The sequence below is a fragment of the Mycteria americana genome, chromosome 9, assembly GCF_035582795.1.
Source record: "Mycteria americana isolate JAX WOST 10 ecotype Jacksonville Zoo and Gardens chromosome 9, USCA_MyAme_1.0, whole genome shotgun sequence".
NCBI lineage: Eukaryota > Metazoa > Chordata > Aves > Ciconiiformes > Ciconiidae > Mycteria > Mycteria americana.
This window is the reverse complement of record NC_134373.1, coordinates 31,594,085-31,621,877: the sequence shown is the minus strand read 5'-3', so window position 1 is coordinate 31,621,877 and position 27,793 is coordinate 31,594,085. Positions and strand designations below refer to the sequence as shown.

The window sequence follows — 27,793 nt, the reverse complement described above, 5'->3', positions numbered from 1 at the left end:
TTGTGGGCAGCCTGAGGGGGCTGCAGGTCCCTGCCTGCTGCCACTGTCACGTGGGGAAGGAGCAGCTGCGCTTCTGTGCAGTTCCCTTCCAGAGCAGCGCAGCTGTCTCCAGATCTAGCGTTGCTCCTTTCCTTTTCATTAGCTGAACGTAGAGATGGCCAAGATTCCTGACCCTACAAGTTCTGGGCAGTCTAAACTCTCCATGTGGCTGAAGGCCATGAAATGTATACAGCATCCCTTGGGGAGCTGGAGGGGGAACCGAGCCTAATTCAGAGATGGGAGAAGAGACAAGCTCTGCAAAGGAGCAACTGTTCTGCTGCGAGATGAGGCTGGGCTGGGCATGCAACAGGGTTTCAGGGTGAGAAGTTAATGACCTTCATCAGCTCACTTCCCCTACAGCAGTGACTTATGCCTATACCTGCTGCACTGCTAATAATGTAACCAGCTCAGCATGGGGGCTGTGTTTGAACTGGTTATGAGTGTGCAGCTAAAAAGCTGCTGGTGGGCAGCACAGGCTTAGTGAATTCACAGGGTGCAAGGCCAATGTGAATGGGGCACCCAGTGTTAGCCAGCAGTGAGGCTAATGCTCAGCAGTGAAGGAGATGTCAGAAGTTCAAACCAGTATTTAGGGTTTGTGAATTCACCTTCTGAATGCATTGCTCTCCAGGTCCTTCAGAGATATCAGCATGGACTGTAAGTGAAATAACTCCTTTCCCTGTTATTAGGTGATATCTATTAGCAGACAGCTCATTTTCTGTTCTGTTCCTGGCGGGGACTTTTTGGCCAGAAGCAGTTTCCAATCTGGCAAGCACAACGAAACTATTACAGGAAGGGAGAGAAGTCGAGATCCATGGAGGAAATATTTTTATTCTCTTTTTCTCGCTGGTTTGAAAATAGCCCCTAAGCAGGATATGTCAGCCAGGAACTGAATTGTCTCAAGTTGCCTGTTCATATGTATCAGCTAGTAACAAGTCCACTCTGCACTTCTGTCTCTTTTCTGATTTTGGTGGGAATTTTGGGAAAGGCAGCCTCGACTGGGATTCCTAACTGGGCTGTGTATCTGCTGTGTCTGACACTGGCCAAAACCTGCTGCTGTGTGGGATCTGTGTGTGCAATAAGCTGTCCTTTGTGAATGTCTTGTCCTAGCTCCTAATATCCAGAGATTGGCTCTGAAATGTGTAGTATTTTGTCAAAAGCTTTTGCCTCTCAGCAGCTACAGTTTGCTATCACAATGCTGGATAGACTTGTTACCAATATGAATGCCCAGTCCCAACTTTGTGTTTTGTACTTTCTCCCCATAGCTGCCAGTACAAGTGCATTGCAGTCTGGGAAAACCAATAGTGGAGGAAAAACAGGGAGTGTGGAGGAAAATCAGCGGCTAACTGTCTGTCAGTCATCATCTTCCTTGCTCTGCTCTTCACTTTGGCTGTGTAGAACAAATCACATAACCTTTCTGTGTCTCAGTTCCTTTCCGTATAATGAGGACAAATATTAATTTGTCTCCTAGTGACAGAGAGAGGTTGCGTTCATACTTACAAAGTGCTTTGGTAATCACAGGTATTCTGTCAGTGCCATATATTGTTATTCTGCTGTCTGAATGATCAGCGTTTCCTGACGTCTGGCTGCTTAGAGCTCGGTCTGTGGGGTGCTGCGTGGCCAGCTTCCTGCTATGCCCATGTGCTGAACATGAGACAACTGAGAAACTGTGGGTCTGTGTCACTGGTGCTGAATGTGACACCTGGATCTGCACTGTTACTTTTTAGCCTGGTGCATTGGTGGCACATGGAGCCATCGTGGCAAGGACAGCATGTAGCTCCATGGGGAGAAGAGGTTTGGCGTCTCATCACCTCCTCCGAGCAGCTTACACATCCTTCTTTCTCTCCCCATCACCCAGCCCAAGAGCTGCCTTTTTCACCACCTGCCCTATGAGCCCCCTGGATTTTCTGCTCTCCACCCACAGCTTGTGATGAGATGGTCAACAAACCCATCTGCTCAGGCTCTGTGCTCCTGCACCTTGGTGTGGTGGGGGGCTGGCTCAGCAGTAATTAACAATGTACACTTAATTAGCACTTCCGCCATGACTTTTCTGAGCAGTCTGTAAATGCCACACCAGACCCTTCTTCATTACCTTTTCCCCACTTCACTGTTGAATTCATTATTTCAGACCTCATCCCAGAGGAGCTACTGCTTGCTCACTGATATATAAGCATTTCTTATCCCCTGGCTTTCTCTGGTTTTCATACCTGGAATATTATTTTCCCTCTTGCCCTATCCTCCCTAGACACTTAACACTTTACATTTCATTTATAGTCCCTGTCTGATATTTTCTCTCTGCATTTTGTTCTCGGTCTTGTTTTTTTGGTTTTTCAGTCTCACTCTTTTATGCAGCAAAATGGAGTTTGGAGTCTTTCTAAATCATCTTGTAAAGCTGAGCAGAGCACAAGCTCCCAGCAGCAGCATTCTAGATGCTGGCTAAAAAAACATTCCCAGAAGCCCTTCATTCTTCTTAAATATATTTTTTGGGTCTCTTCTGTAGAACATGATTGTAGTGCTGCAGAAGACATTGGCTGCATTTCTGTTGAGAAGCCTAGGACTCTTCCACAAGGACATCTGTGCAACCACAAGGGAAATACTTTATTTTTCTTCTCCTAAGAGCCTTACAGAAGCTAATCTTCACCAGAGCCCTGGGGACTGGGGTCTTGCACAGATAGGAAAGCTGGCACACAGTCACTTAACCAGGATCACGGGAGGAAATCAAAAGCAGAACTGGGATTGGGATTTTTGCACTGGTGCCTCCAGGCATGTTCTTGGAAGGTCTTCGACAGGTCTTCTGCTGCCCTGGTGCATGCACACCACTTACCCTCTACCACATGCAATAAGAACTGCCACCAGGCATGGACCGCTAACAAACTTTGATGCAGGAGGAGCAGTAGGACTGAGGCAAGGGTTTGGGAGAAGCATGGGTTTATTATGATACATGGTACATATTATGATACATGACACATAGGATACATTTTGTGAAATGTCCCTTTTAGCTGACTAAAAAATCAATTACGTGCATTCGAGATTCCTGCTTGAAAGTCTTTCTGTTTGCAAACAGCCAAACAGTATAAAAGTAAATTGCTGTAAGATAGTCATCAGGCTGTTTCCCCTCGCACCCCAGGGTTGATATGAAGCATAGTGGCTGTGCACAGGGTGGGAAATCCATGTGGATCATTTTTAGGGCTCATTTGTCATGGTGTGTGCAAACCCATCTCGATGTTCCTGACTGGCCAGGTGACAAGGCACAACTGTGCTTTCCTGGGCTTTGCCTCTCTGGAAACACCACCACAGTGCAGCAGCAGACCAGGACCAGCTCTGCCCATGGCTGCAGGCAGCGTGTTACGCTCCCTCCCCGACACCGGCTTGCCTCTCTTCTCCGCTGTGTAGGGTATGTTGGGGGTATCTCGAGAGCTACAGTGCCGTGGCTGAACAAGCATTCCTCCTTGTTCTGGGAAGAGACCTGGGACCTGGGCTAGCCTGTTTAAGGTCACCTTGGATATTTCTGATCGTTGCTGCAGTGTGTTGCTCTGACCTGCCTGTGTGCCAGTGGTCCCAAGCTGCTGGTTTGTAGGCAAGAAGCCGGGATGCTGCTGCTTGCTGTATATTGTTTTTTGAATCTTGCTGCTGAGAGGTGTCTGGACCCTAGGCGGGATGCTGCTTTGGTTTGGGAGCCATCCAGAACATAGATTCTCTGATCACATGGCATGTGGATTATTACTTTTTAATCATAAATGAAACAAAGCATGAAAACTGAGATGTGATGTTGAACATGAACACCCAGCAAGTCTGGATGTTCGGCTTTTGCAGCTCAAGGCAGTATCTGCAGAACATAAAGGGTTAGTTATTCTAGCAGTAGCATGATTAGGTGCTATGAACATTAATGATCCAAAAAGTTCAGTTTTAGCTTACGTGAGAATTGTATCCAATGTTTTCATGCCTGTTAACTTTGCAGACAGCAGGTTTCCTACAGGAGCCAGAGATCCAGGCAACTACATGAAAAGTTACTGCAAATGCACGTAGTGTCTGACTAGAGCTGTGGTCCGTAGTGGGAAGTTAGACAAGGTGAGACTGTAAAAGGCCAGTAATTGTACACAGGAGATGGCTGTGATGATTGCTTTGAATGCGGAGCCATTGTCAGGAACACAGAGGGAAAAGCATAGCCTATTTGAGCACTCTTATCTCAAACTTGTGGCTAAGCGAAGTCAGGAGCCGATTGGGGGGTGCTGTTGTTGTCTGTGCATTTTCACCTCTGGGATTTGTTGAAACTTGAGATTTTGTGCTGCCTTTGGCATGGCTTTGCTACCCATTGCCAAGTTTCATTAATCAGCAGCCAGGGGTTACATGAAGGGTATCGTGTCTACCCGATGGGAATTCAAGGACCAAAAGGAGAGGTTTCAATAACGTTTGTTTAAAGGCACTTCAAGTTTTTTTTTTATTTTTGGCTCCTGAAACATAACTGCCATCCTTTAACTATTATCAATGGCATTAGAGCTTCACGTAGTAACAGCATGCTGCGATCCATGAGAGAGTGTCAGACTGGCTTGCTGCTACATGAAAAATGTCAAATCTTGCAGCATCTCAGCTCTTGATTTTTGTCTGGTCTTTAGCACTTTGGAATTTGATGCCGTCATCTTATCAAAAGGAAAAAGGTCTCAAGTTAGAGCTTACTTTAAACAGATGCTTTGCAGTCTCAAATAAGTATAATTTGTAGACATAACTTGGAGAGAAATTTAAATGTTGAAGGCAGCTACATTGACTAAATTGCTGGGATCCAGCTAAACAGATGAATTTTTACTCCAGCTTCCCATCATCCCTTGAGCAGACCTTTTCCTTCTGAGGTATTCCTCTCAATTTGCTCTTATCCCCGAGACTCCGGTCTGTCTTCCGCGCTGAACAGCACTGCTATCCCCTTGTCTTTGTGTCTCTTAGGCATCGCTGTTCCTGGTTGTGTGATGGTGTTGTACTTCATACATCGCTGTGTGTGTACAAAAAGCCTTAATTATGGCACGTTAAATGAAACAGTATGTAGAGCATGGGCTAAACTCTGGGATATTTTTAGTCTTTGTTGGCCTCGTCATGGCCCTCACTGTATTTCTCTGGGAAACAGTTGCTGAGTAGCATCATTTAGCTTGTCCCACATAACCCTGGGCTCTTGGAAAGCCGGAGTTTCCTGCCAGGCTTGAGACTTCTGGGATGGCTGTTTTCCCACCGGGAATGTGCCTGTTTTAGCATATAAGACCTCATGCCTTATTAATTTTGATGAGCATTTGTGGTGGAAAGGCAATCTCAGGACTAGACGTTAAGTGTTGTATTTGGGGGGGGGGTAAAACCCAAAGGTCATGAGTTTAAATTGTGGCTAGATTATCTGTAGCAAACATCTGTATTCCCTTGCTCCTTTTGCAGAGCAATTGGAGACATGCTGCACCATTGCTGTCGAGGGTTCCTGATGAACAGATACTCCCATGAAAAGGGACAAAAAGCATTACTGCCGCTGGCAAATGAAGATACTATGGGTGGGTGGAGGACAGTGCCTCCATGGAGAAGCAGTCACCTTAGGCCCGCAGTGGCTGACTGTTGGCTGGACAATCAGCACTGCAGATGGGCAGCATTCAGCCCGGCAAACGTCCGGCCGCTAGTGAGGGTATATGGGGTGAAAGTCAGGGTCCTGGCTGGGGGTCTGGGAGAGAGTTTGTGATGTGGGGATGTCAGGAGATTTGGAAGAGGGATGTTGGAAGGCCAGGGTGGGATTACAAGGGACGCAAGAGAACTGGGGTTACAGGGGTGGCCAGGCAGGGAGCGATACCTGACCTGGATCCCATGGCAGCATTAGCATTACTGCTTCCAAAACAGCTTGGTTGAAATGATGGGGTCCAAAAGGAGGGCTGATGAACCTGGGGCCGGAGACATGGCCTCAGCTGTCTGCCCCGCCCCATCTGTTGGGGCCCCTGTTTCACAGCAGAATAAGCAGAGGGGTGGATAAGCTTGTGTTGCCTCCAGCTGCTGTGCAAAAGCCATCTTTCAGCTCAAACCGGTGAGGATGATGGGCATGAACTGAGCTCTCTGGCTGTACGCTGTTGTGTTTAAGTGCAGACACATGTTCTACTCTGCCCGTGGCTTCAAGCAGTGGTAACCTCTGGCAAATGGTTGAGGCAGACATCTGGGGATGGTGATGCCTTAAACTGCTGTAACATGATTAGCTAGGGCTCATCTCCTTTTTGAACCTATAGTATTCACCTTTGCAATCTCCTCTTTCTTACCCTGAGCGCTAAAAGCTTTTTTTTTTTGGTGTAATGAGAATTTCATGTAACAACATGGCTCCAGGAACTGCAGCTTTATAAAGAAGAGAAAGTTAAGAGAGACTGTGTAAAATCACCATGTTCTATTATATTACACAAAAATTAAACAATACCATACTTCAGAGACAGAGAGAAGCGCTTTTATTAGCTGAGAAAACACACATGAAATTCAAGTTTTACATGCAACAGCACAAAAGGTGGGTAGCAGGGCTGGGAGCATAACCGACTTCTTCCATGTCTTAACACAGAAAGGGGAAAAAAGAGAGCGGCTGAAGATCCTGAGCGTGGAATTCTTCCTCTGCGGGGCAAAGTATTACATTAAGAACCAGAGTAATTTATTTTCTGCAGTCATTATACTTGCTTAGAAAAAGAAGACCTTTATATATTTTTGTTGAAAACTAATTGTTCACTTTTAAAACTGCTAAGAATCTGAGGAGTGAATTTAAGAATGAGTTTTCCGAAGAAAACACTGCTGGTCCCAAACTGAACCAAGACTTAGATTAATCACAAGTCTTCTGTGCAATAGAAGGCATTTGAGAATCCATCAAGTTCATGGGAAAGTGATCTTGGAAGAGCAACAAATAAATACTGTGACCTTTTGACTCTGCTAGCCCTGGAGCTGTGGTAAGTTTGCAGTCAGGCACTTGGTTCCAGACAGGAATTTTCATTGCTGCAGTGAAGTAAATCACCATGAGGACAAGGCCTCGCTGGCCCTGTCTGCATGGAGATATTTTCAGAGCTCTAATTCCCTGCGGGTGACCCCTCCATCAATGACAGCATAAATGGGAGCCGAATGATAGATCTGCTCAGGAAGCCTGAAATACCAGCATCTTAAACCATGTTAGTTAACGCAGTACCAGAAATGCCAGGGTTATCACTGTTGTGGTCTGCAGTGGTGGTTCTGGCTGAATCCCAACAGTATGGGACGGATGTGTCCCCGAGGCAGATTTAGTGAGGGGACGGAGGGTGCTCTACAATAGCACCATCTTGATGTGGCACATGTAGGACACGTGAGGTTCGCCATTCCTATCCACATCTCTTCAGCAGTTCAAAGAAGCTGAATTAATGATGGGAAGTAAAATAGCTTTTGGAAAAATAATTGTTTTTCATGATTATTAATTTAACGATCCTTAGAAACAAATGCTTTCTAAACCTTATGTTAGGGGAGGGGAGTCTCTCTGCAATTAAATTGGCTGATTTGGTTTTTTTGGCTTTGCTTTCTGTAACCTAGGCAGAGCTGTGTCTACCCTAGTTTAGACTCTTAAGTCTCATGTTTTAATTACAGTTAAGCTGCAGACATTGAACCAAGTGTCATATTGCCAGACTGGTTTTCAGACCTTGTGAGATCAGGCCTGGAGAGGTTTGATTTGTCTGATAGAGCCTGAAAACTGAAAAAGTGACTAGAGCTTCTTTTTGTTTTGACTTTATAGGGATGGAGGCTAATCTTTTATTGTTCAGATTTTCAGTCTTCTCTCTCCATCTTTAGTTCCAAATGAATAGTGGAAGAAGTTAAGCCTGGTTTCCTGGACATTTGTGTCTTGTGGTTGGTTGTGAACCCTGATGAATGTAGTTAGGTCTCATATATAAGGCTATTTCCTATGTGGTTTAGTTTAATAAGGCATGAGTTCACATTTCAGCCTTTCCTGGAGCTGCTAGATCTATGTCCTCTCCAGAGCTTGTGTTCATGAAGTTTGTCAGAACTTACTTATCCCAGAAACTTCCACTTTTCTCTGATCTGGATTAAAACTAGTCCATGAGTTCCCAAGTTATTAGGAAGAAGACACACTCAGACTGCATGTTGGGTCTCATTTCCTTAGGAACCAGGAACAGCACTGATTTTTGTGTAACTATAGGAACTAGCGCTTTAAAGAAATGACTGGCCAGTGCAAGAATTGGGATAAAATTGAGAGTTGAAAATGATGGTCTCTCCTGATCGGTCATCATGCGCAAGGGAATAAAAGGCCTGATGATTACCACTGAGCTGCTTGGGGAGACAATACAACCGGGCTGGATGTTGTTTTGTTCTACTTGATTGCTGCCTTCTCCTTGTGAGCTCAGTGTGGCATGTCTGGGGTGTCATGTGAGGAGAGTAAGAGGAGTTTGTGCTCTGTGTAGTCATTATCAGGTTGTCCATGGAGAATATGGCTAATACAGCTCTTCTCAGCATTGTAGCTCCTGCTGGGGGAGTCTTCTACACCAACAGGCTCCTTGCAGTCACTCACTGATACAACTATATGAGCAGGAGTCTATAGGGGATACCCTGCCTTTCTTTGTCTTTGCAGCCTATGTGGGCTCTGTCCCTACCCTCAGTAAAAGACTAGGCATGTCAAACATGCTGAGATCCATTAAAATGAGTCCTTTTCCTCTAATGCTGGCAAAATCAGCGCTGCTAAAAGGAGAATCTTGCCGTCATCATGCCTAAAAGGCTGTTATGGAGCAGTGCACAGGACAGCTGTGGAGCACTAAAAACCTCTGGAAGAAAATCACAGGCTTTGCTGTCGGCTGTAGAAACCTCCTCTCCTTCCTCAACATACGTGCTCAGTGTGAACCTGTCAAATGCCCAAGAAACAACAGCTATAAACTCACTTCTCTGAAATACTTTCTTTCCCTCTTTTCATCCTCTCCCATCTGCTCTTTTCTTGTGTTTCTGTTCCTTTGGTGATGACAAAGACCCCCCATATTCATTCTGTGGATTCCCTCCCCCTCAGGCAGCCAGTGAAAAATACAAATGGCATTTGATGTAAATCAGAGTAAGATTCTGATGGGTTTTTCCCCCCTTTTCATGCTCTAGGCATTAGTATAATGAAGGAGAATGCAATGATTCTTACTTAATTTACATTCTTTAAGGCAGATGCCTTTGGCATGTGTGGGACGGGAGAAGACTGGTCAGTGTGGCAACGTGTGAATGAGTAAGTCTGGATTGAGGGCTGATCTTTCATTTATTTAGGCAAAGACAGGAATGTACCCCCTGCCTTCCTTCCGCACATCGCCCTCACCTGCCGTACCCTCCCTTGTCGCCTCTTTGTGAGCAGTGATTCATGGGCTCACCAAGAACATAGCAGCTGCAGAGCATCCCGGTTCCAGAAATGGTGACGACAACTGCGATGCTGCTCCACCACCAGCTGAGAGACGCTCCCATAACTGGCCAGAGCAATCACTCAGTGAAAGGAGAGGTCTTTTGGCTGAGAGCTCTGCTAGGGACTTTATTGTACTATACACAAAAAAGCCGAACTAGAAGAGCTAGGTTGGCCTGACGTGTCCCTGTGCAAGGAGGAGTAGAGTCTAGTCCCCCACTGCGCCCTACGCAGTATTTCCTCCTACTCTGACTCATTTCACCATGACAGAGCAAGGGGAAGCAACAAGCTTGGTTCTGCCCCTTGTTTTCTCTGTAGGGTGGCTGCACACAGCCTGATGTTTAATGTTTCTTGCAGTGAAGTGGATACAGCTTTTCTCTGGCAGGACTGAAGGAACTGGAACTGCCTGTGCCACAATTTGTTCCCTGGGTCCTGCTCACTGGGAGAGCTGGTGCCAGCCTTTACTCAGAGCAGATGATGTCTTACAATCAAGATGTAAGTGATTGCACTATTAGGATTTTTTTCCAAGTCAAAAATGGCTCTCCAATAATGTAAAATTTTTCATCCCTGATCATACTGTGATAGGCATGTGGTAGTTCTTCTGCTCCCCCAGCAAATCATCCTTTCTGATAGACAAAGGTTCACCGATTCATTTATTTGCCATTTTTTCTCTCTTTTAAAAACTCCTTAAATTTTCATCACTGGGAAAACATTTAACTACCTTAAGACCGCACCATGGGTTTGAGTCTGATTTGTTGAGGCTTTGAGGCCAGACAACTTTATTAACGACAGTGGGTTCCTTTTCAGATAAATCCTCCTTTTCAGAGAACATCTTTCTTAAAGAGTTTCACAGCTGATTATGGACACAAATAACTCATCAGAAAAAGTTAGCGATACTCAGTGCTTGGCAAGCCCTGAGTTATTATCCAGTTAATGCTGCGGCACTGTGCATTTCCAGCTGTGTTGCAGTGGCACGCAGACCTCAGCAGCTGTTGCGGAGCTCATCAAATAGCTGTTGAGCATCATCCCTGATTTGTCATAAACCTAAAGGTTCCTCTGGGGAAAGAATGTTATCGCCTGCCACAGCCTGTCCACACTACAGCGATGCTCCGGCACTGTCGTTATCATAGGGACGCTGCTTGTTTGAATTCCTCCCCTCTCCCCTTTGCCTTTATTATTTTTCCTTTTTTTGGGAGAGTTGTGCTCAGATTATTCATAGCCTTATGCTTCTAACTGGCTTGTCTGGAAATGCAGTTTGGTGTACGCTCTAGGGCTACCTGGCTTCATTTCTTGTGAACCAGCTGGGTTTACATTTTAAAAAATATTTAGATGCCTAACAATACCATGAGGCACAGAACAGAGTTTTTTGTGAAGTGCTCAGGTACGTTGTCCCTATAGAGAGGAATGCAGTTTCAGGTGTACACTGTAGAATGGACAAAAGTTACGTTATATGTAGGATTTTAGCATTTGCACTTACTCTAAGTAGGAACAAACCCAGAAAACTTCAAAACTGGAAAGGAAATTCTGAGGGGGAAAATAGCTTTGTTTGGGGTTCACAGAAAAGCTTTGTTTTAAGAAATGTTTCTCTTCAGATGCATAATACAGAACATGCTGAACCAAAATCTTATTTCAGAATATTTTATGCTTCTCAAAGTTTTCCATGTCTGATTTTCCCATTTTCAGAACTTTTCCAGTTGTCTTCCTTTTTTTCCTTTCAGACACAATTTCAGCAGAACTGATATGACTTTCCAAATTATTTTGGCTCAAGGAAAAAAGCTTCCAAAGATTTTCAGACCACTTCAGTCTTGGTGCTGCTGAAAACCCCATTTCGGTATTCATGTGCTTCCAGAGACTTGAAAAATTCAGCCCATGGTCTGGTACAGAAGGTGTTTCTCAAATGCAAGAGATCACTGTTAAGCTCCTGATCCTGGTGGCTATATCACTTAAACTCTCTGTGGTGCACATGTTTCTTGATATTATGTAAACAAGAATAAAGTTTTTCTTTTTGGGTTCTATGATTGTCTAGGCAGGGTCCGAGTTACTGCAGTCCCTAATTTCAGAGTCCCTGCTTTTCAACTCAGCCAACACCCCTTCAGTCTTTTAGTTTGGAAACACCTTGTTCAAGTCACTGCTAAGTGGCCCTTATGTTTGTATGGAAACATTATCAAAAGAGCCATGGAAGTCACTCCAGACCAAATCCACACTTGGCTGTCTCTGAGAAACACCTTGACAACAGTATTTTTCTTTCCCTAAGCTGCACTGTAATCCCAAGAGATTTGCAGTCATCAGTTCCAGGGACACCCAAGTACTAGTGACAGGTGAAAGTATTTGTGTGTTTTCACAGAAAATTGCTCCTTTCGTGACTGTGCTTCTTGCAAAACTTGCCAAGTCACCACGATTGGGCTGTGAACATCCCAGTGACTGTGCTCTATAAATAACCTGGATGGATAGAGACAGTGCACAAACCAAACAGAGCACTTAAGTGGTAAGGACTTTTCTGTTGGGCCTGCTGGGTTTGTGCAAGTTGTCATTGTGACTGTTTGTCACAAACAGGCTGCAAAAATATTTTCAGCTGCTTGAGATAAAATGGACAGAGGTGGAGGCTTTGTGTTGGCTCGAAACAGTGAGATGCTTTCAGGCCAGACGTGTTCTTTCTGCTGCCAGCCCCCAGAAGACTTTTTTGGCCTGAAGGCTCATGTGTAACAGCTTATATATTAGTCCGATAAAAGATACACGTGATCTACCTTGTCTCACTATCAGTCCATCACCTAAAATGTTGCTGCAGCTAATGGTGGCTCATATTTGATTTGTATCCACTGTATTTTAAGGCTGCAAAACCATCCAGCCAGGATAGATGTCTGTCTCAGTGCTGTCCTCTGCCTGTTATTATATATGTTTGTATTAATGATGAGCTATCGTGTAGCATTAGTCGATTTAAATATTGAAAACAAATGTTCTCCTATTTCTCTGCCCTGGAGCTAGGAGTGATTATTTCAGCCTCTTCAGGGTATGTGAATCTGCATCTCTTAGAGGTCTCTGGTCTGCAGTGAGCCCAACGTATGAACTCAGTTTGCAAATTCATCTGAGAAATGCTAAAATTGGCACCTAGTTCTGCAAGTACCTGTACTGATAATGTATCCAATGGTCTAAATACCACATTGCTTCGGAATTGCAGTTTTTTAGACTTAGCCACTCGGATCAACATCCTTCTGTCCCTTTATTGTTTACATCCTGATGTTTCAGTGTCACCAGGATACATTATTATGACCCTGGATGCAAACAGCCCATCGCGGAGGGTTTTTTTAGTAACTTGGCAACGTTATCTAAAGCAAAGCAGACTCTTGAAATTGGGACATACTGCAATACACAGGGACAATGAAAAGTATTTGTGGTACAGAGTATTTCTTGCACATTTAAAATCTCTGTTATGTCAATCTTAATCAGAAGCGGCGTGGCTGAAGCAAAAAGTAATTTTTTTGCTGTTTAATGTTTCTGATAAAATTAGCATTTGCAAAAAATACACTTAGAAATGGTATAAGAGTTTCACACAATAACCTTAACAATGTTTATAGTGCTGTTTACAAATATGTGTTTAGGGAGACATAAAATTGTAGATCATTGACCTGATAAGCCATAATATCTTCTTCAGCGTTATTTAGGTGTGTAGACTGAATGAATGTTTAGAATCGGTGCAGCACATGTAGTAAAAAGTTGCATGAAAACCGTACCAATTTCAGGTGCAGAGGAAGCATTTCAATGCAGGATAGATGGCTGCTGGATTTATATGTATTCAAAGCCGGGAGCAGGCAGAATTTTGCCCAGGGGACCCCTTGTAGTCCTAATGTGAGACGGCGCAAGGCAGTGGGAGGCATTGCATTTGAGATGTAACGAAAGACTGAGCTGCAGCTCCTGGGTTCAGCTCCTGGGTCTGTTCCATATACCCCAGTGAGGCAGTCTGTGATGGACTCTGTCTAATGCCCTCATTTCTAGCCCTTGACGAGAGGGAGAGCTGCTCCCATGACTACAAGCGGAGAGGTAGAAGTAGATGCTACTCTTCATGCTGGTCTTGACATGAGTCTAGTGATGAGTTCCCAGCACTTTTTGGCCGCTGCATGCTGGTTTCAGCATTTGGAGGCTGCAGAGTTGGGATACTATGAGCAGCAGAAGGCTCAGCCCCTCCAGAGCAGTGGGTCAAGGGAGAACCTACATCCCTATTGAGTGGGCAGTGGACAAGGCAGGAGGAAAACAAGCAAGCTTGAGACACATTGCTATGAGTTGCAGAAAAATAATAGGAATTCGCAAAACTGATACTCAGTGTGGTGATGTGCCATTTATGATGAATTGCCTCAATGCTATCCAGATCATTTTGAACATTTTGTTTCTTCAAGCCAATGTCAAGATCTTTTTGTATCCTGCAATCTGGAGCTCATTAAGTGCATGACGCATGGAAAACTGTGTTTGCCTCTTAATAATGTAATACTGGGGAAAACAAGCTCTTAACCCCATTTTCTGTTGGACACCTTCTGCATTCCAAATTCAATCAATTTTATATATGTGCACTTGAACGTTTGTACATATGTCTCGCTGTGTCTGAGTGTGGATTTGAAAGACATGCTCTGTGCAAAATCTCCCCTAGTCACCAATCCTTGGTTGAAGGCAGAAGAACAAAATACATAAAGCACAGTGCTCCATCTACCCGTCATGGCCTGAGAGATGGAAATGCCTCCTTACTGCCAATGTTACAAACGGGTATTTCTCCAGAGGGAGATATTGAAGGATGCAGTACATTTAGGAGTTTGTTGTTGTCTGCTTCAAAGTGAGGAGAGAATCAATAATTTGTTAGGCTGTGAGCTGACGGCTTGTCTGAGTGCCAGCTCTGGTGCCCTCCAGGATAAGCTGCCAAAGTGACTGAGGGAGCAAGGCGGGATGTAAATTCCACAAGTCATTTTCCTCAAGCTCTTATGTGGGAAACCTTTAGAAGCCTCTCAGTAAGGACAAAATCCTTCCAGGCTTAATTCTTGTTTGAGCAAAATTCCTTCTGAGGTCAGTAGACCTAGTCCTGAAGTCTTATCACTTGTTTACTTCGATGGGATTTGAGTGTGTGTGTGTGGGGAACAGCGGAAGGGAGGGTCTTGGGACAGAGTATGCTGGAAATGCTTTCCTGGGAGGCTGGAAGAAGCCTGCCAGGCTTAGGCTCTGCAGAAATGGGCACATATGTGAAAGGAAGGCTTGCATCAATAAAAACAAACTTTGCTTCCCACTTTCTGAGCAGTGGTAGAAAGAGCAGGTGAGGAGGCTCTTTGGTGCCTGGGGGTGGCCCAGCCCCATCTTTCAGGGATGGTACAGCTCACACTTCCACATATGTGCTTCAGAGGTGGTTTGCATCTGAGACCTTCCTGCTTTCGCATCCTGGAGGAAAAAAAGCCCCCCAACCTGGCAACACCCTCTTGTCTTTTTAATTGCAACACAGTCCATCAAAGTGGTAAGTAGCATCAAATACAGAAGCAGATGAGAGCTGGGACATTGGTTTCTGTTATCCTCAAGCTGACAAACAAGCTCTGGGTTTGTCATGTGGCTCTGGGGAAGGAAACTTGCAGGGGGCTTTGGAGCAAGTCCTGGCTTTTCTTGCCCCACGTGCTGTCGTAGCGAAACCCCATAAAAGGCCCCTCGTCCCTGCTTTGCAAATTACGGCATGCCAGCAGTGCCCTCAGCGGAGATTTCTCCTGCCTATCTTTTTTATCCCCCCTCTTCCTCCCTGCAAGTTGAAATGTATCTCCTTTATAACAAACTCAGCCTTTATTAGCCAAAGATCATGCCTCTTTATTAACCTTCCAATAAGGCTACATCAGCTGAGTGAAACACCATTCAGCAGGGCATATGGTATCATAAAAGTCACTGCTGGTGTCACACAGCTGTGTACAATGCAGGAAATGGAGTTGCTGCTTTTTGCTTTTTGTTTGGTTTGAGGCTTTTTGCTTTTTAGTAAAGAGATGGAAATCATTCTTTTCTTCTCTTCTGCTTTCTGGTGAGTGACTTATAAACGGCCTGTGTAAAATTGGCTCTAGAAAATATAATCAGAAAAATATATAGGCTGTTGCATTGTTTTTATGAGTCCCAGGTCATGATACAGGGGAGATTCTGTGGTAAAGTTTCATTAAAAGTAAAGGAGGAACACTAAAAGCTCTGCTGCTGATCCAGAGAAAGTAAAACTTCATCAAGCCAAGTAACACTGGGCCATCTTGTACTTTATTCCCTGCTGTTTATCTAAAGCACATTTCTTACATTCAATAGATTTCTACTTCTGGCAGTTTATATCTCCATGAGTTTAAGAGCCTTTGACTAATTAAGAGCGGAGAGATTTTCACCATGCTGCCACAGCCCCACTGGAAGAATAATTTCCAAGTGTTTTGCTCTCTGGGGGCATATGAGGCCAAAATTATAAATAAGCAAGTGTCTGTGTACATATACATTTAGATGATTTAGATGTTCAGATTATATTTATATCCATATACATTTTTGTTTTAAAAAAAACCTTAGAAATGAGCACCTTCAGAGGGCAGAACGTACATACTGTAACACAGTCTTCTAGGTGGGTCTCCAGTTGTGTTATAAGCTATTTGCAAATTAATCACAGAAGAAATTTAGGAGGTTTGATCCTACGGGTGAAGAAGTGTGTGTTTGTGTGAGTGCATGTGCATGCATGCAGAAAGCGACTCTGAGGGATGCCTATGCTTAAACTGATCAGACAAGTTTTCTTACTTCTGTCCATCGATGGTGTTTTGAAATATGGCAGGCTGATCCTATTAAGGTAGCTCAGAAATGTCTTTCCAAAATGGCTTTTGAGCCCTGGTTCCCACACTTATTTGATTCCTTGATTCACTTCAAAATCTGCTCCCCTCAGCACTTGCTGCATTTGTTCACACACATGCATTGAAAAATGGGTTGTTACCCACCGGTTTTCTGTAACAAAAGCTGGGTTTTGGTCCAGACCCAGAGAAAGACATACAGGAAAAGATCACAACTGAGGAATGACTGTGTCAAATTCCATGTGAAAAGTGAGAAGGTAGTATGCGTATGAAAGAATAAAGCTGAGTTAAAAAAATACACAAATGAAGGGAGAGGTAATTCAATTGAAACTCACAACTGCATTAACCTTACTGATGTTGGATAGTGCCTGCCCACAATAAATCCCATACACCAAAGTTCAAGATTCAGATTCAGGAAAACATACAAGTTCTTAACCTCATCCCTGTTTGGCAGCATGATCCAGTGCCTGTTGCACCACTGTGAACCTGGTTGCCAACTCTCATGAGGCTTGGGGCAGCGCTGAGACCCCACGGATTTTTAATGGCAGGTAATTCCATGTATAGACGTTTGCAGTGCTACAGGGGGAGAGTCTGGTCTGAACCAGAGCCTTCAGCAAATGTATCCCGAGCAATGCAAAATGAAAGCAGTCAGGGAAAGAAGGATTTGTTCACGGAAGTTAAGAAAACACCTCCCATTTTAGAGTGATGTGTTTGAGAACAAAATCACTCATAAGGCCTGAAGGTTGAAAAACAGCTTTGTCAGGATAAGAGAATTTACAAATCTGTTATTATGCTGTTGCTAAGATCATACCCATACTATCATGCACCAAGATCATGCTCTTAACTTCAGAAACCAGTCTCCAAAGGAAGACCGTGACATTAAAGGAGATACGAGAGTGGGAATGAATTTAGCCAATTTCATCTAAAGAAATGTTTAATGGCAGGATGATCATCTGAAGGGTCATTTAATACCAGGAAAAGGAAATGACACATAACGCAAGTAGTAACACAAAGAACAATGAATTCGATTTAATAAAGGGCAAATTCAAACTGGAAATGAGGCTAAACTTTTAGATGGTTAAAGGCAAGCAGAAAGGGAAATCGCTTGCTTAATGAGGTAGTTATGACAAACTAGGTAGAAATATTCTGGTTTCCAAATTCAGCAAGTGCAGAGTTGAATCTTTCCTGCCTGATGCAGTGGGTTCGACCGGGAAGCCCAGCGGTGTTTTGTCAGCCTTGTCCATCATGACCATTAGTTGCATTAATAATCCGTATTTGAATAAAGACACTGCAGGAGCATCAGTACATGTTGAGAATCCTTCTTTCATCTCTAACAGTGAAGGAAGAAATCCGTTTTTTTGTGGCTTCACAATATGAAACAAAAAGTTAAGTGTGCTGTGGTTGTACGAGCTGAGATTTATAGACCGCATGGAGATTTACAGCCTCATAGCGTTTGTGTCTGGTCAGAACCGTGTTATAGAAAGGCTGGTGGGGATTTTTCCTAGGGTTGTGTGGGACTTGGGTGCTTCGCTCTTCACTGTGTTGTGGAGACAACTGGACACCCCAGAGGTACCTGTTCAAAATCCTACTCTTGTATTCCACTTCCACTGTTTCCTTGAAGCAGAGCTGACCTGACGGCTGTTAGTAATGCAATGGTTGATCTTAATTAACCACCTACAGGTCTCGCTGCTCCAAATGGGCTCTTAGTCTCCTGCCTGCTACAGCACTTTTAAGGGCCATGTCTGAAAACAGCCTCGTATCTGTGTTGCCAAGAAGGCTTTATGAAAAAAAGACTATGAATGCATACTGCCAGAACCTCACATCTGAGTAAAAGTGGACCAAATGTATTTCCAGTGTAAATTACTGGAATTAGTGAACAATGCAAGAACTGATACTGATATTTAAATTAGTGATTCTAATATGATGAAGAGAAGTGATTAACAAAAACGTTTATCTCTTTGTGGCACAGATATACAGTTGATGTTTCTTGCTTTATTTTAAATATATCGATGGGCACAAAGTACCTAATTAATGAGGTTTTGTAGGGATCTCAGTTAACAGCTAACAGTCACCAACTGCTGGTTTTTGCAATGTCTGAAAATGAAATTAAATGATAGCATTCGGTGCATGGAAATGGCTGGTATTGTCCAACACAGCAGATGATTACTGTGTTTAAGTAACAGAATTCTCATAAGGATTTGAGCTGCTCAAAAATTAATGCAATTTTTCCAGGACCTTGATAATGATCAGGAAGTGAATGTAAAACTGTGATCTCATGTCATTTGGAAAGTTAATGGAATAATCTGATGGGCAGAGCTTTCTAGGGACCTAACTGTATACTGAAAAAGAAAAAAAATCTTAAGGCACTGGTGGCTGCCAGCAGCAATGGAAGTGGAGAAGACAGTAGATTTTATTTCATAATTTATCTGAGATTAAAATGGGTGGTGTCCCAAAGAGAAATAAAGCAGCATTGCTTTTTGCGAGGAAAATAGGTCAGCCTAAGTACTAGCATTGGTTGTGACATGCTACTAGAGATGTGTATGTTGGAGAGCTGGTTGGAAAATTAATTTATTCCTGTAAAAACATTGCTTTTATAGAAGTCTTTCTTTAAGCTTTGAGATTTTCATTTCAAAAAATTGAATATTATCAGTTTCCAGCTACCAGAAAGTTTCAGATGGAAACCTCATTTCTGGTCAAGTTTTTCTTCCCCAGTGCAACACATAAATGCTTGCAGGAGTAGCCATCTTTACTGGTGTGGACATCATTTCCTCTACAGCAGAAATTTTTGCAATCTATTCTGTTTTGTCTCTTGGTTCTGTTACATCCCCTATGGAATGTACGGGCTGCCTTAGGTGCTAGCTCCTTATTCCAGTTGTGAATTTCTAAGTTTTGGTTTCTAAGTTTCTGATCCAGTTGTAAGGTTGTAAGGTGCTCTGAGGGCTTGTCCTCCCAGTTGCTCTCAGATCTTCTCTACTCTTTGCAGACGAGATGAAAATTAGTAATAAAGTGTTTATGATGTTCAGTGAAAGCAATGGCAGCAGTTGCACTGGCAGTAAATGTCAAAGAAAGAAGCTGTAAAGGCTGAGGAAAGTAGATGCAAATTATGAAGAGTAAGTGCAAAACATTTTTCTGAAAAAAAATCATCTTTTTGGCTGGAGTCAGAGAAAACAATCACAGTTTTAATCCATCCCTCATATGAGTTGTGGAAGTTGTTGAATAATAACCTATAAAATTTATACTAGTAGAGTTGTTCCAGGACCCTAGGAAAGGTAATGCTCCCTGGGTGTTTCGTGGGAATATTTTTTGGACCTACATAGCACATTACCAGTGTTCATCAACTAATACGTAGCACTTACTGGACTCGGCTGTGTAAGTGGGGAAGTTGAGTTGTCAGCAGGAGGTCAGAGAAAATGATCTGTTGGTTCCTTCTTGCCTTCACTTCTCTGAATAATGGTCCTAGATGCCCCTATTAATGCCCACAAGCATGTGTGTGTTTGCACTGAGCAGAGGAAGCATGGAGCTGCAGAAAGCTGTGTGAGTAGCATTAAAGCATGCCTTCATGCAGACAGTCCTCTGTGTTGTTAAAAGGTGAGAGCACGACCATTTCTGAATTTGTTGGGATATTTTATATAGCATAGGCAGGCTGGTGTCATATGTTATTAGAAAGCAGAGTTGGCTGGGAATGTGCTAACTATTTAAGATACAGGTATATACATTTCTCTGAATAGCCAGTAACTTTGTGGCTTAGACTTTTGGCTGAGAAGTGAAAGACAAATGTTAGAGGGTCTGGTTAAATTGGGCTGTGTAGAGGTTTAAACTTCAGTCTTTTATGCTGGGGCATTGGGTTGTTCCTTAGGGTGCAGATGCCAGGCGGTCTTTCCCTAGAAGGTCTCATTTTTATCCCCATGTAAAATGGGAGAAGCTTTGTGCGATGAGAAAACTCTTTCCTGCGTGGTTAAACTAAGGACTTATTTCCAGTATCTTCCCTCCTTTAAGTAGTGTCAGTCGCCTTTTTTTGGTTCACTATCATAGACTAATTCCTGTCTCTGCTCTGGGTCTGTAGTTGAACAGAGTAGTTCATCACCAAGGGAAAACAAGTCTTTCTTTATAACTGTTTCTCTTCATTTTACCTCGGCTTGTCAGTGTCTGGCAGATTCTCCATCCTTTACGCCATTCCTCTTCAGCTCACTAACAGAGCCGTCATTAGCTCTGCATATAGGGCAGGCTCAGGGATTTCATTACTTCTCTGAAGTTTTGTTCACTCTTTCTTGGGTTTTCTTTGAACTTTATTTTCTTTATAGGTGAAAAAGGCTGGGTTCTGCTCTGAATCTGGTCTTCGCTTTATATGTTCTTAACACTTGTAATTACTGCTGGACTGGACTGACCTGAAGCGGTGCTGTAACTGTGCCTAACATTGCTGTTTGGAAAAGCATTTATGATGCTGGCATGTGTATCTCATTTTGTTAAGTTTACTTGTACTGTTTAGAACAATCTGAGGAGATTTACAATTGCTTGTTTTGTAATACAGCCACAAAGAATTAAGTAAAGGCATTATAAGTAATCTCTCTTTTCCTCTAGCCAAAGAAACACTGTCATGTTTTCATATATCGACTTATTTAGGGTCAAAGTTTGGCTTCTCTCTGAATTTGATAGGCGTATACAAGTGCTGCATCTGAGCAGTTCACAGAGGAATTTGGCACTTTGATTTTTAAATGCAGTGCCAAACGTGTAGAGAGAACAGCGTAGCTTGATTACAATGGAGCCTGTGCAACAACAGGAGGTATATCTTCAGCAAAATTTACTACGAGAAGAGACGATGACTTAGAAAACCAATTGCAATTAAAATTGTAACTGGGTTGATACTGGAGATGGATAACTGCTAGCTTTAGATATTTGCTAGCTAGGCAGAAACTCAGAAAATAAGTGTTTTCTGAGAGCAGAGATATGGAGGAAGGATGGCTTTATGTTTAAGACTCTACACTGGGACTCAGAAAGTTGACTTCAGTTCCTTTCCTGGCTGCCTCACAGGATGCTTCTGTAGTCTTGGGGATGATTACAAACTTTTTACCATATGTTTATGCTGCATCTAGTGATCTGGAGCCCTCATTTTAGTTGGGCTTCATGAAATTCTAGCCTACCAAATAATATTTACTCATTAGTCTCTACCAGAAAGTAAACAAATAGTCTTTGGAAAAATTAAACTGAGTCACGTTTACACTGAATAGGGATTCTGTGTCCTGGTCAGTGATGGATGAAAAGTAGGGCCTTTGGAGATGATGATTATATCAGACTTGATGCTCAGACCAGGCATGGGATCATTTAAGTTTTTTCAAAAAATGTTGTGAGGAGGGAGAAGGGAGAAGGGGAGGTGATGCTTACCATGATGGCTATGAGCTATTTTCCCAAGATCTTAGTCACATAACTCAGGAAAGAGGAAGGACCTGACAGAAGTAGAGAGCGCCTTCCTCAAAGAGGACTTTATAACATCATTATTGTATTGGCCAAATGGAGGCACACTTCTTTTTTAATGAACGAAAAAAATGCCTTTTTTTTTTTTAGATAAATCATCCACAAACAAGCGTATAAGAAAAATAGAAGGAAGAAGGCCAAAGAGGCATGCCAGAGAAGGAAGTTTGCAGAGTCCGAGGGGTTCAGAGAAGACTGCAGTGGGACTGCCTCTGAGAGGGAGCGTTTACATCACTAATTCTTGACGAGTTTACCTTCTGGGACTCCGACCTTGGACTGCTGCCGGGACATTTGTCTTGGACTTGGCCTCTGGGCTGGTGAGTTAGTCATGGAATGACACACGTCTCTGTTGTGCTGAAACATGATGTTTTCAGATTGCTCAGCGTGAGAGGTTTTGGTCTCTGATCGTTCTGTTTCTCCTGCTCCACTGATGAGAGGATGTGTCAACTAGTTAAAGCACAAATCTGGGAGCTGGAAAACTTGGCCTCTGTTTCTGAGGCTGCCACAGCCTATTTGTGATTTTGGACAAGGCGAAGAATGACAGCCGTTAGATGTAGGGTTTTCCAAATGGCTCAGGGCTGTCATTGGAGTCAAACTCTGCTGTCATTGGAGTCAATGGGACTTTCTCCCCTGCCTGTTGGGAACAAGGACCTTATATTTCAGACTGTGTGTGAAGTAGGTGGGTTTCTGTAATCATTTGGATACAAAAAATGCGTGTCTGCTGCAGCGCAGGGAACCGATGCAACTTTTGTAGATGCTGTTTAGTGGGCAGGGGAAGCACAGTTTAACTAAAAATGTAGGTCACATTCAGGCCCTAGTTATACCAGTTCAAATCCAAACTAATGTTGTTGGTGTGTTTAGCCAGAATTCATCGTTACACAAATACCCACTACTTCACAATCACTCAGCATAGGTACATGTGATGCAGTATGGGCACGGGAATGGTGAATGGAAATTGATTGGTTTGGTCTTAGAATATATCCCAGACTCAGCTAATAGCATTGCAAGGGATTAGCTTTGTAATACTGCTTTTCCACTGTAGCATTACAAGAAGATACTATTTACAGATTGTGCCCAGTTTGTGCTCTCTGAAACTAGGAAAAGTTTCTACTTTGGAAAGGCTGGAGCTTCTGTTTGGAAAATAGAAAAACATTTTTAAGTTCCTTATGGAAAATTAATTTTTTATTTTGACAGAAATATAAAATGTTTCTCTCTGGTTTTGTAGAATGATCGACTGAACACAGAGTTTGCCAGAATAACCAATCTGGTCCCATCCTGGTGATTCATTTCCCTTTGGACAGTCTGGCAAAGAGATAGGGGTCCGCACAAAGTTATTCCAGGGAAAGTGGCAGTATTGGTCCTGCAGGTCCTCCTAGCCTGGGAGTCCTCTGTAAAGAGGAGGTGTGAAGGAGGCATCAGGAATTGATCAGGTCATGCCATTTGCAGAGAACAGTCTGCAGAAAGGTGTTCAGTAAGCCCCAGAAATCCCAGATGCACTGTTCATTTGCAGGGTGATATGCTGAGCATAGGTTTGGTCATCTGACAAGGGAGGACAGGCCCATATTGCCCAATCCTGCTGCTGGAAAAAGATACACAGCCAGAGGGACCGAGTGCCACTGTCCCTAGAGAAAAAGGAATAGTTGTGTGCTCCTTATGCTCTGGAGGCCTGCTCAGGCAAGTCCCTCCTGGACTGTGGGCAGCCTAGAGGCAGAGGAACATTGTCTTAGTGAGAGCTGCTTGACTGCTTATTGGGGATCCTAGAAGCCCTGTGAGTTTCATCTTAAAATCTGCTTGGGCTTCCAGTACTTTGGTTTGTGGCATGGCTGCTGCAAGCTTGGGGTTGCTGGCCTGGAGCTGTCAGTGCTGTAAAAGCACAGACCCTGTAAGCTGTTTCCCTGGTGTCCTGCAGTGTGAACTGGGGGGAGCCGTGCAGGTGCAGGGTGCTGATAGAGACCAACAAAACAAGCTTAGTCCCCTCACACCTCTTTTTTGATAAACCTGGTGAAACCAAAAGACTGGATGTGTCAATGTTGACAAATCAAGCTTTACTGTCAGAAGAGAGTTGTGTTGGGAATTTCCTGGGTGGATCTACTTACTGCATCCTGGGTCTGGTGTAGAAACAATTGCAACGAGTGAACTTTGCTCAATGGGTTTTACTTCTCTGATCTTAATTGCCCGGAATGGTGCTCAGCAACTGTACTCTTTGGAGGAGGAAAGGCATTTTCTTTGACTAAAGATGTTTGCAGTTATTTTCTGTCTCCCCTTCAACTCTTTTCATATTTGTATTCATATTTTCAATGCTAATGAGAATCATGACTATATGCTAAAAAGATCCTCTGTCCCTTAAAACTTCTCTTGGAATAGCCAAAGACAAAAAAAGTAATGAACTAAAGCTCCCTCTGAGTCTTTGACTCATCTAATCACCTAAATTAATCAGTGTTAAAGAAAAGTGTGCAGCTTGGTGTGGCCACCCAGGGCGCTCTGTCTGGCTCCATGAGTCACGTTGCTTTGTCTGGGTATCACAGTGTGCGTATGGTGCAGGATTACGCTCTGTCCCCAGGTGCCTGCCACGCTTACACTATGTAATCAAACTGAATTCGGGATGAATGCTGGCTACAACGGAAAACTATTTCCAAGCAGCTGTAATTTTAATTTAGGCCTTTTAGGATCAAATTTTCATCTCCAATGTAAATCCACTGAAGGAAAGAGTTTATTTAGATGCACATCTGTTGAAAGTAGAATCTAGACCTAAATGTTGTCTTCAAGCAGTATCCCAGGCCCTGCCTCTGTGACCTTCCATGTATATATACATGCTTTTAGTGACAGCCTTAAATTAATAATAATGGCTGTATGTGGCATAGGCAGGAATGAAAATAGTGCCTAACTCCATGGTATTCTCAGTAGAAACATCGCAAGCAATGGGGACTAGCGTTTGGGAGGCACTGGCCCATAAGTTGGGGTTCCTCCCTTTCCCCAGCTGTGCCACTGGCTTGCTGCAAAATCTTTTGCAAATCACTCACCTTCTCTGGAGGTTCAGTTTTGGTTTTGTAAAGCAGGAACAATGATTCCTTTCAGCTGCGCCTCCACAGCAGTGATTGAGCAGGGCTAACAAGCAGTAATGCAGTCTTCAGGGAGCGGCAGCACTGAAGCTACTCTAGTGAGTGTTTTGTAGTAGGAGAAGAATGGATCCTTAAAATATTTAATCAACAATCTCTGGGTATATATATACCCACTTCTGCATTAAATACTTTCAGTGATTTAGGGTTTTATTATGTCTTTCCCTCTTTTGTTTATCTCATGTTCTCATCAACAGGAGCTTCAGACTATGAAGCTAGGAGTTTAGACTATGATAAAGCTTTTTAACCATACTTTTACTGGGTATAGTCGTTAGGAAATCTTCTGCATACATTGGGGTTTTTTTAAAAGTGACCCCATTCTCACTTTCTGAACTATCTTGACTTTTTTTAAAGGGAAGCAATAATGAATTTCCATATGGGCTATACCTTGTAAAAAGATTATCTCCATTTATTCTTTTTATAAAGTTTTCAGAAGGGAAGGCACTGTCCCAATGCACAGAAGCAATTTTTCTTTTCAATGGATCCTGTGACTCAAATCTAAACCTTTGCTCTCAGAGGAACACTTTTCAAATGTTTACTTACTGCTTGATTCCTGATAGGCAGTCTAGAAAAAAAACAGATGAGGTGTTGCTCCTGAAAGTTATACTGCTTTATATTGTTTGAAAGGCAGAGATTGAACTGATTTGTCTAGCAGCTTGCCTTTTCTCAACTGGGGGAAAGAGTTCCTTTGTAGCTCAGCCTTTTATCAACAGTCCAATAAAAGTGTTTTATATATATACATAAAAAATCATACAACATTTATATAACGCCTTTCATCTTGATGGCTCCAAGGTAGTTGACAAATTTGTCAAGTAATTTGTCAGCTACTTTCCTCAAAAGTTATCTCTTACTCCAGCACAGAAATGGAAGTATTTCTATGCTGTGTGAAATTATTCTTGCGACTAACAGCTTTTTAAAGTAACCATCAGACATGTGTGCATTACAAAATTTTAATCTAAGAATTTTAGAAACTTTTTCCTGGTTGTCTAAGGGGATTTAATTAATCATGAAGCCACCTTCTTGTTCTAGTGAGGCCAGGGGGGAACTGGTGCACAAGGTGTGCTGAGCAGGAGAGGATCAGCACTGCGTGTGTGCTGTGGGTAACCGGGGAAAAAAAAGATAAATAATACAACAATGAACACAAAACTAGGGCCTTTAGAAAGATCCTCTTGTGACAGTCACGTGGTGACAAATCCCTGTTCTGCGGCACAGCTGGAGCAGATTGTTATGTATGGGCGAAAACTGCATAAACGGATGGAGATGCCTGCTCCTCTCTGCTACCCCTTTACCCCTCCCAGGCTTGGAGAGGAGCCTCTGTGCCAAGAGTGGCTTGTCTTCCCGCGGCTGGTGATGTTCCTCACAGCAATTTGCCCTTTACCTCACTGGTGACACCATGACCTTTCATGGCCAGTATTTCCATATAAGCCTTCTATATGAGCAGCATTTGCCTCTTCTGGAAGGGCTCTGCATACACATCCCACATACATACACACTCTGCATCTGTAAGGCTTCATCAGAGGATCTTCTTGGCTGCTGAACCTTTCCCTTGTGCAAGTCGTTGGCTACCTCGTGAGCTAACATGTTGCAAGGTGACTAAGGGTTTCGTGATGGGATCCATAGCATGAGTGTGTTAATGGACAAGTGCTATTTATTGGCTCCAGTGTATTTCACTGCGCCCTTGGCGCATTCGTGCTTCCTGTATGAAACTTGGCTGAAGGAGTCAGAACTGCAAGACATCATCCCAAATTCCAGCTGGGATGCATAACTTGGCTACATGACACTCTCCCCTCTTTGCCCCCCTTAGCCACTTCCCATGTTAAATAGTTTCTCAGGACTCAAAGGGGAAGGGGGAGATAATCTCCAGGCCAATGATTCTGATAAGTAGAAAAACTGCATAAATAAATTAGCCATGATTAATAGTCAGAAATTGTCACTTGTCTCACTTGCCTGGAAGTTGTAGCTTGCTGAAATGACAGTCCTTGTCTTGCTGTTGGGGGGTTGGGATGCAGAAAGTGAATGCTGGGGGCAGGGATTTATTTTACGCATATTTTCAAACTGAAAAAAAAAAGTGTGATTTATTTTCTTTTGCTGCAGCCTGCTCCCAATTTTCAGTTTACATTAATAGCTGTGGGAACAGCAGTTCTTATTGCCATATACTTTAGCTATTAACACTGTGTCTGGTTTGACAGTACATCTCTCTTAATTTTTTTTTTATTCCCTTGCAATCATAAAATATGTATCAGCCTTCCTTTTTAATCTCCTTTGGCATGTCCAGCTAGTTAATTTACGTCTTTCTTTCCTCCTTTAGAATTTGATTTTTCTAACATCATATACATAACCAGAAGCAACAAACCAACTCTCTATTAAAACTTCCTTTTATTTTTTTTTTAATTAGAAATTTGTTTGAATTCATATTTAATGGAATGATTTCTCCAGGAGCCCCTAACAGCTTTCTACCCCAAATGTTTGCTTCATTGATATTTTAATTGCTGTAATAATCAGCATTCTAAATAAGAGGTCTTTCCCCTAGCTCAGTAAATCCATACTGGCTGAGTAAAGCATGTCTGTGATTTATGTGCAGATAAACAGCTTTGGATCCTGTCCAATCACTTCATCAGTTTTAATTCGGCTGCCTAATCAGCAGCAAACAGGAGGGTTGTTTTTTGCTGTTTTTTGCTTTGTTTTGTTTTTAATGGGGTGGGGGGGGTGTTAATATAGGGTTTGGCATGTTCCCCAGAATGGCACAGATAGCTGCCCATTTCTCATCATGTTCATGTCAAAGTCAGCTCTAACTTTCTGAAAGAGTTTATAAGAAGGGGATGAGATGCCAAGCCCTGCCTTTGGGCTTTCGTTGGTATCTAAGGAACCATACAGATATGCAGTCTGAACAACAAGTCTGCTCTTATCTCATATTTTATAAAGGACATCCCTCAGATGCCTGAGAAAAGTGGAGAGGCTCATATAGAATCAGATTTTATTTCCTGCGTATGTTT

The 27,793-nt window shown here is 43.0% G+C and overlaps 1 protein-coding gene across 1 annotated transcript in view; it reads left to right on the top strand.

Annotated features, from left to right (window-relative positions):
- SEMA5B (semaphorin 5B) overlaps positions 1-27,793 on the top strand; it is a 276,468-nt gene that overhangs the window by 56,312 nt on the left and 192,363 nt on the right. Inside the window, exon 2 of the mRNA XM_075512117.1 lies at positions 21,778-22,001. The gene's annotated coding sequence lies outside the window, so the exon portion shown is untranslated. The remainder of the gene's footprint in view (positions 1-21,777; positions 22,002-27,793) is intronic.